The following is a 9,931-nucleotide window of genomic DNA, read 5'->3' as shown; positions in this document are numbered from 1 at the left end:
TTGAGGCCAATCCACTAAATATATTCAAAAAGGAGTTAGATGTAGTCCTTACTACTAGGGGGATCAAGGGGTATGGCGAGAAAGCAGGAAGGGGATACTGAAGTTACATGTTCAGCCATGAACTCATTGAATGGTGGTGCAGGCTTGAAGGGCCGAATGGCCTACTCCTGCACCTATTTTCTATGTTTCTATGTTTATAACTCACTGCAGTTTGGAAAAAGAACCAAAGATTATACAAAACATAACTGGGTGTAATTTAGGCCATAACAAAAACAGTACATTTAATAATTAAACGGAAGTCTTCAATCAACAGAACTCCCAAATAAGTTATTAGCTGATCTAGGGTTAACTTAGATGGCATAGAAATGATTTTCCGTTTTTAATTCCTGTTCTGGGTATCACCTGAGTCAGAAGGTTGTGGGTTCATAGTCCCACTCCAGAAATTTGAGCACAAGATTGATCTGACAGTCCTAATGCAAAATTGAGGGAGTGCTGCACTGTCAGAGGATGAGACGTTAAACAGAGGCCCCCGTCTGCTCTCTCAGGTGAAAAATCCCACGGCACTATTTCGAAGAAGAGCAGGGCAGATCTAATAGTCCTGGCCAATACTTATCCCGCAATCAACATCACTAAAAAAAAGATTATCTGGGTCATTATCACACTGCTGTTTGTGGGAGCTTGCTGTGCGCAAATTGTCTGCCGCATTTCCCACATTACAACAGTGACTACACTCCAAAGAGTACTTCATTGGCTGTAAAGCGCTGTAAAGAACATGTGAATAGTTGGCGGGGTGGTGATGGTAGAACTGGAAGCACAAAACACGAGAAACGTAGAGTAAGCTCCAGTGACCTAGGCTGCTTGACACCATGAGGTGATCGTCGAGCGTGTCGACCCATCACAGTATCCACTTTCTTAATGCCCCTTCAGGAATTACTTGGAAGGGATTCGCCGATCTCCATCTCTGTAACCTCCCCCAGTCCTGCAATCTTTCGAGATCTCTCAGCTCCTCCAATTCTTGCCTCTTGCACATCGCCGATTTCCATCGGTGATCGAGCCTCCAGTGGCCTCGGCCCTGAGCTCTGGCACTCCCTCCATAAACCTCACCGCCTCTCCACCTCCTCCCTTAAGACGCTCCTTCAAACCTCCCTCTGAGCAAGCCTTTGGTCACCTGTTTACTCCTTATGTGGCTCGGTGTCACATTTTGTTGGATAACGCTTCTGTGAAGCGCCTTGGGATGTTTCACTGCTTTAAAGGCGCTAGATACAGGCAAGTTGTTGTTGCAGTCATTTCGATAAATAAATCACTTTCCTCCACACACTCACAGCCACGATCGCAAACTTACTGGGGCTGTGACAGCTGTTCCTGTCTCCTGTTCTATCAGTCTCCATTCAGTGCCAACCAGTGTCGAGTTTGGCCTGAATGGAAGGAAGGAGGTTATAATAGCGTTTGTAATAATGAGGCTTAATGCCAGAAAGATTTGCATTTATATAGCGCCTTTCATGACCACCATCATCATAGGCAGTCCCTCAGAATCGAGGAAGACTTGCTTCCACTAAAAATGAGTTCTTAGGTGGCTGAACAGTCCAATACGAGAACCACAGTCCCTGTCACAGGTGGGACAGATAGTCGTTGAGGGAAGGGGTGGGTGGGACTGGTTTGCCGCACGCTCTTTCCGCTACCTCCGTTTAGCTTCTGCATGCTCTCGCCGACGAGAGTCGAGGTGCTCGGCGCCCTCCCGGTTGCACTTCCTGCACTTAGGGCGGTCTTTGGCCAGTGTTATAGTGGAAAGGTTTTCCCCTAGGGCAACAGCACCTGTAGCGTAAGGTTAGAACTAAATATGTAACTCTAATATTATAAAAATGGCTGCCCGTGATTTAGCAAAGTCTCAAGGGATTTTCTGTAGCTGAAAGAGACTGCATTCCTGGAAACTGATAACTGTTGTTTCCCACACACAGGACTAACAAGCAAGCTTTGCAGATGTCTCTAATCAGCCAGGCCTCAGACAAGATGTTCTGGTTCATGTTAGGACAATACGACTCTGTAACAGGACTAAGATAAGGAGGCTACCCAAAGACACCACCCAAGGACAGTAAGATAAGGGCGGGGGGAGGGGGCATGGACCATGTCACAAGATACATGAGTAATTCCTAGCAACACATCTCTTAGCAACACATGAGGCAATCGCGCAGTCACCTAATGTTTAGAGACCACTTCTATTGGTCGAATTGAATCTATATGTAATCTATAATCAATATGATTGGATAGTGTCCGGCCGAAATGGACTGATGTAACTGTAGTAGACTGTTGTAAAACATATAAAAATCCGTGAAACCCTTTGTTCGGCGGAGAGAGGTACCTGGACCCACCAGTTGCTTCATCTCCCCGCCGGCGTAATAAACCTTTTTGATGTATGGACCGACCCTGAGTGACGAGTGATTCTTGGAATGTACATTCGCGCTAACAAATGGCGTCACGAACAGGATGTTGCAGAGGCCGTTGGGACACAGCCTGGAGAATCCGGGTGAGTATGGGCAACAGACCCCGAGAGATCGGGACCGGGTGGTGTCCAGAGGCTGACGCAATGTCCAACCGGTGAGGAGGGTCAGACCAACAGGCAAAACGGTGATCGGTAGTCGTTAAGGGGGAATAGGGCACTGCGGGAATTGCTTAGAATGCGTTAAGGAATTGCGTAGGTTTGTGTAATAGCAGATTCGTAACCTGAGAAAAAGCCTGCAAGTCACGCTAGTGAAGGCGGACCGCTGAGAGCTAGATCTCTAATTATTCCCAATCCCTAACGAGCTATCACTAAATTTAATAGCTAGAAAAAGCCTGCTCCATGTTGCATCGAGGGAGGCGGACCTCTGAGAGCAAGGTGGTCTACGACAAATCACGCTGTGCGCAGACGGACCGCTGAGAGTTTAAAGACCTCTAACTCCACTGAGTATTAAACATGGCCAGTATAACAACAGAACTCGAGTGGAGACCCGAAGGGTCCCTTACCCGCCACTTGGCAGAGAAACAGAAAAGGTTAATAAGTCAGATGATTACATCAGGTTGGAAACCCCACGACTCGCCGGAGGATCAGCGAAAGTGGTGGGAAGCAGGAAAGGAAAGATAAAGATGGAAAGGCCTGGGTTCTAATTCTTTGAGCCCACGTAAAATTAACAGCGAAAGTAAGTTAATCTATCATGATGTATTAATTTTTTTTTAAAGTCGGCCAAACAATAAGCTTTGTTGAATGAAGAGAGACTTTTGTGAATGTCTGTCTTTGAGTGAGAGTGCTTGTGTGATTTTTTTGACTGCGGAATGAAGTTTTCATGTGCCTGAAAGCCTGTTTGGAAAAGTGGTGGAGCTGTCTGTTTGTTTTAGCTCCACCCACTCTTTCAGACAGAGTGAAAGTTTTTTTTAACCCTTTGTAGTGTTGTCCTGTATGTATAAAGTTTTAAGTTAGAAATGCAGGTGTGGATTTATTCGGATGATTATTAATTTGGACGTCTTAATAAAATAAAGAAGACTCACCTGACAGATAAAGGAAATGGTGGTATAGTCAGGCTAAAAAATAAATTAAAATAGAACTAGCCATTGTAATAATACTTGCCTGATACAATAAAGAAATAGATACGCAAACAAAACAAATTCAAGAGTTAAAAGCTAAGATAAATAAGCTGAAAGAGGTTTTTAAAAAACGGGACCAGACAGATAGTGCAGTGCGCAGCCATAGCACCATCACCTATGGCAACAGAGCCAATGTACCCCATGGTGGGGAGTCCACAAACCCAAACTAACCCTTCCCTCCGATTTCACAGAGTGACCTCGACATGCATGGATAAAAGATGAGTAGACCTAACACCTGGTGACGACCAGGATCTGTTTAAAACTTGCAGGTTAAACACCCACCGAGATGGAATCACAGTAGCTACTTCAGCTCTGCAGCATGGTACTAGGGTTCTCGACACCCATACAAGCATCAGATAACCCGGATGAACTACGGGGGATGCAGCACATGCAGGAAAGACACACTTACTCGAACTATGGGATCTTGTTTGATTTAACTGATGGAATATGTATCCCAGCAGCCAAGGACTGGAGCAAGGACAGAACTTATTTTAATGCATAATTATTCGTCTAATTGACAGAGAAAAGGAAGATGCCGGAAAGCTCCGACAAGGGCAACTCTGTCACGCTTACGGTTTGTGGGTGGTGGGGCAGATACGACACAACCTCGATCAGATCCAAAGGGGGGAGGTACCGGACTGGATAGACAGCTCACACCGAACTCAGCCAGCCAAGTTGAAGGGGACACTGGATAACTGCACTCTGAAGGGACTAACCAGAGTATTCCCAGCGATCCCAAACTGCCCAATGGGCACAGCTGCGGGAGTGGGGATTGTCTTGATGATCACTATAGTCACACAAGACCCAGGTCCATTTCCCCTTTATCAACTGGAGAATATCGGGGTTGTACGGGATAATGCCTCGCTCCGTTACTACTTAACCGCAGACTCCGCTATCCATAGAGACAACACGCTATACGGCGTCTCCCTGACAGGGTGCAAACAGAGGGGCGAGATCACGGTGTGCCCCCACCCGGTGGGACAGGGAGAGTTAGATGAGTGTGGTTTTAATCGAACCAATGGATGTGTTTTGGAAATAGTACCCGCCCCTACACATTTTGCTTGGGCCGGGTACGGAGGAAAAGGGAAATACTGTGTCTCCACCACAGAACACTCATATCAGTATAACGGCTTGCAATGCCAGATCCCGCAACCAAACTTCTGCTTTATATCTCTACGACCCATCACCATAGAGCAAGTCCGCATTATCCAAGTTAGACGGTGAGGTACCGAAATCATTGATGCCACCAATCAACTACATGATCATCTGCAGGACTATGACGAGCCAGAACAGGTCCCTATTCCCCATTTAGCAGAGGTATTAAGGGAATTACGACTCAGAGTCGGACAGTCTGTTAAGCTCTACCACCAACTGCGAACAAAGATTGAGATATTGGAAAAAGACACAGACACTGAGCTGAAGGATGAGAGTTGGTGGAGGAGGGTGTGGAACTGGGGGATGAATGTTAACATCCACCCTTGGATTCGAATTATATCACACATACTGGTCGGAATACAGCTAATCCTAGCGGTAGCATGGGGAATCATGGCTTGCCAGTCTTGCAGACCTTGTGCACAACAACGGAGGTTTAACACCAAAGCTCAGATAAGCAAGGAAATTCGCGAAATAGGCGAAAGGGGTAATTTGAACTATATTGATTTGATCGAAAACAACTGGGACTCCTGAAATCGCGTGACTGGCCAGCACGTTGAAGCAGGGAGTACCAGGTGATACAAAGCTATAACAGAATATAAATTAGTGCCGGTTTCAGGGGCTAGGAATAGCCCCTTGACCGAAAGGGGGGATTGTAATAGCGGAAAGATTTTCCCCTAGGGCAACGGCACCTGTAGCATAAGGTTAGAACTAAATATGTAACTCTAATATTATAAAAATGGCTGCCATTGATTTAGCAAAGTCTCAAGGGATTTTCTGTTGGCTGAAAGAGACTGCATTCCTGGAAACTGATAACTGTTGTTTCCCACACACAGGACTAACAAGCAAGCTTTGCAGATGTCTCTAATCAGCCAGGCCTCAGACAAGATGTTCTGGTTCATGTTAGGACAATACGACTCTGTAACAGGACTAAGATAAGGGCGGGGGAGTGCCTGGACCATGTCACAAGATACATGAGTAATTCCTAGCAACACATCTCTTAGCAAAACATCTCTTAGCAACACATGAGGCAATCGCGCAGTCACCTAATGTTTAGAGACCACTTCTGTTGGTCTAATTGAATCTATATGTAATCTATAATCAATATGATTGGATAGTGTCCGGCCGAAATGGGCTGATGTAACTGTAGTAAACTGTTGTAAAACATATAAAAATCCATGAAACCCTTTGTTCGGCGGAGCGAGGTACCTGGACCCACCAGTTGCTTCATCTCCCCGCCGGCGTAATAAACCTTTTTGATGTATGGACCGACCCTGAGTGACGAGTGATTCTTGGAATGTACATTCGCGCTAACAAATGGCGTCACGAACAGAATGTTGCAGAGGTCGTTGGGACACAGCCTGGAGAATCCGGGTGAGTATGGGCAACAGACCCCGAGAGATCGGGACTGGGTGGTGTCCAGAGGCTGACGCAATGTCCAACCGGTGAGGAGGGTCAGACCAACAGGCAAAACGGTGATCGGTAGTCGTTAAGGGGGAATAGGGCACTGCGGGAATTGCTTAGAACGCGTTAAGGAATTGCGTAGGTTTGTGTAATAGCAGATTCGTAACCTGACAGTGTAGAGAAAAAGCCTGCAAGTCACGCTAGTGAAGGCGGACCGCTGAGAGCTAGATCTCTAATTATTCCCAATCCCTAACGAGCTATCACTAAATTTAATAGCTAGAAAAAGCCTGCTCCATGTTGCATCGAGGGAGGCGGACCTCTGAGAGCAAGGTGGTCTACGACAAGTCACGCTGTGCGCAGACGGACCGCTGAGAGTTTAAAGACCTCTAACTCCACTGAGTATTAAACATGGCCAGTATAACAACAGAACTCGAGTGGAGACCCGAAGGGTCCCTTACCCGCCACTTGGCGGAGAAACAGAAAAGGTTAATAAGTCAGATGATTACATCAGGTTGGAAACCCCACGACTCGCCGGAGGATCAGCGAAAGTGGTGGGAAGCAGGAAAGGAAAGATAAAGATGGAAAGGCCTGGGTTCTAATTCTTTGAGCCCACGTAAAATTAACAGCAAAAGTAAGTTAATCTATCATGATGTATTAATTTTTTTTTAAAGTCGGCCAAACAATAAGCTTTGTTGAATGAAGAGAGACTTTTGTGAATGTCTGTCTTTGAGTGAGAGTGCTTGTGTGATTTTTTTGACTGCGGAATGAAGTTTTCATGTGCCCCAAAGCCTGTTTGGAAAAGTGGTGGAGCTGTCTGTTTGTTTTAGCTCCACCCACTCTTTCAGACAGAGTGAAAGTTTTTTTTAACCCTTTGTAGTGTTGTCCTGTATGTAGAAAGTTTTAAGTTAGAAATGCAGGTGTGGATTTATTCGGATGATTATTAATTTGGAAGTCTTAATAAAATAAAGAAGACTCACCTGACAGATAAAGGAAATGGTGGTATAGTCAGGCTAAAAAATAAATTAAAATAGAACTAGCCTTTGTAATAATACTTGCCTGATACAATAAAGAAATAGATACGCAAACAAAACAAATTCAAGAGTTAAAAGCTAAGATAAATAAGCTGAAAGAGATTTTTTAAAAACGGGACCAGATAGATAGTGCAGTGCGCAGCCATAGCACCATCACCTATGGTAATAGAGCCAATGTACCCCACGGTGGGGAGTCCACAAACCCAAACTAACCCTTCCCTCCGATTTCACAGAGTGACCTCGACATGCATGGATAAAAGATGAGTAGACCTAACACCTGGTGACGACCAGGATCTGTTTAAAACTTGCAGGTTAAACACCCACCGAGATGGAATCACAGTAGCTACTTCAGCTCTGCAGCATGGTACTAGGGATCTCGACACCCATACAAGCATCAGATAACCTGGATGGACTACGGGGGATGCAGCAAATGCAGGAAAGACACACTTACTCGAACTATGGGATCTTGTTTGATTTAACTTATTGAATATGTATCCCAGCAGCCAAGGACTGGAGCAAGGACAGAACTTATTTTAATGCATAATTATTCGTCTAATTGACAGAGAAAAGGAAGATGCCAGAAAGCTCCGACAAGGGCAACTCTGTCACGCTTACGGTTTGTGGCTGGTGGGGCAGATACGACACAACCTCGATCAGATCCAAAGGGGGGAGGTACCGGACTGGATAGACAGCTCACACCGAACTCAGCCAGCCAAGTTGAAGGGGACACTGGATAACTGCACTCTGAAGGGACTAACCAGAGTATTCCCAGCGATCCCAAACTGCCCAATGGGCACAGCTGCGGGAGTGGGGATTGTCTTGATGATCACTATAGTCACACAAGACCCAGGTCCATTTCCCCTTTATCAACTGGAGAATATCGGGGTTGTACGGGATAATGCCTCGCTCCGTTACTACTTAACCGCAGACTCCGCTATCCATAGAGACAACACGCTATACGGCGTCTCCCTGACAGGGTGCAAACAGAGGGGCGAGATCACGGTGTGCCCCCACCCGGTGGGACAGGGAGAGTTAGATGAGTGTGGTTTTAATCGAACCAATGGATGTGTTTTGGAAATAGTACCCGCCCCTACACATTTTGCTTGGGCCGGGTACGGAGGAAAAGGGAAATACTGTGTCTCCACCACAGAACACTCATATCAGTATAACGGCTTGCAATGCCAGATCCCGCAACCAAACTTCTGCTTTATATCTCTACGACCCATCACCATAGAGCAAGTCCGCATTATCCAAGTTAGACGGTGAGGTACCGAAATCATTGATGCCACCAATCAACTACATGATCATCTGCAGGACTATGACGAGCCAGAACAGGTCCCTATTCCCCATTTAGCAGAGGTATTAAGGGAATTACGACTCAGAGTCGGACAGTCTGTTAAGCTCTACCACCAACTGCGAACAAAGATTGAGATATTGGAAAAAGACACAGACACTGAGCTGAAGGATGAGAGTTGGTGGAGGAGGGTGTGGAACTGGGGGATGAATGTTAACATCCACCCTTGGATTCGAATTATATCACACATACTGGTCGGAATACAGCTAATCCTAGCGGTAGCTTGGGGAATCATGGCTTGCCAGTCTTGCAGACCTTGTGCACAACAACGGAGGTTTAACACCAAAGCTCAGATAAGCAAGGAAATTCGCGAAATAGGCGAAAGGGGTAATTTGAACTGTATTGATTTGATCGAAAACAACTGGGACTCCTGAAATCGCGTGACTGGCCAGCACGTTGAAGCAGGGAGTACCAGGTGATACAAAGCTATAACAGAATATAAATTAGTGTCGGTTTCAGGGGGCTAGGAATAGCCCCTTGTCCGAAAGGGGGGATTGTAATAGCGGAAAGATTTTCCCCTAGGGCAACGGCACCTGTAGCATAAGGTTAGAACTAAATATGTAACTCTAATATTATAAAAATGGCTGCCATTGATTTAGCAAAGTCTCAAGGGATTTTCTGTTAGCTGAAAGAGACTGCATTCCTGGAAACTGATAACTGTTGTTTCCCACACACAGGACTAACAAGCAAGCTTTGCAGATGGCTCTAATCAGCCAGGCCTCAGACAAGATGTTCTGGTTCATGTTAGGACAATACGACTCTGTAACAGGACTAAGATAAGGGCGGGGGAGGGCCTGGACCATGTCACAAGATACATGAGTAATTCCTAGCAACACATCTCTTAGCAAAACATCTCTTAGCAACACATGAGGCAATCGCGCAGTCACCTAATGTTTAGAGACCACTTCTGTTGGTCTAATTGAATCTATATGTAATCTATAATCAATATGATTGGATAGTGTCCGGCCGTAATGGGCTGATGTAACTGTAGTAAACTGTTGTAAAACATATAAAAATCCATGAAACCCTTTGTTCGGCGGAGCGAGGTACCTGGACCCACCAGTTGCTTCATCTCCCCGCCGGCGTAATAAACCGTTTTGATGTATGGACCGACCCTGAGTGACGAGTGATTCTTGAAAGGGTACATTCGCGCTAACAGCTAGGGTCTCCCAGGTGTCGGTGGGGATGTCACACTTTATCAGGGATGGCTTTGAGGGTGTCCTTGAAACGTTTCCTCTGCCCACCTTTGGCTCGTTTGCCATGAAGGAGTTCCGAGTAGAGCGCTTGCTTTGGGAGTTTCCTGTCAGGCATGCGAACAATGTGGCCCGCCCAGCAGAGCTGATCGAGTGTGGTCAGTGCTTCGATGCTGGGGATG

At 46.0% G+C, this 9,931-nt stretch overlaps 1 long non-coding RNA gene across 1 annotated transcript; it reads left to right on the top strand.

Annotated features, from left to right (window-relative positions):
* Positions 1 to 4,176: 4,176 nt before the first annotated feature.
* Positions 4,177 to 9,665, top strand: LOC139230508 (uncharacterized). Its single transcript, XR_011587943.1, has 2 exons — positions 4,177 to 6,141; positions 7,494 to 9,665. It is a non-coding gene; the product is annotated as an uncharacterized lncRNA (long non-coding RNA).
* Positions 9,666 to 9,931: the final 266 nt, after the last annotated feature.

The sequence above is a fragment of the Pristiophorus japonicus genome, chromosome 19 (genome assembly GCF_044704955.1).
Source record: "Pristiophorus japonicus isolate sPriJap1 chromosome 19, sPriJap1.hap1, whole genome shotgun sequence".
NCBI classification, from domain to species: Eukaryota; Metazoa; Chordata; class Chondrichthyes; family Pristiophoridae; genus Pristiophorus; species Pristiophorus japonicus.
The sequence above is the reverse complement of the archived record's forward strand: the minus strand, read 5'-3'. Positions and strand labels throughout refer to the sequence as shown.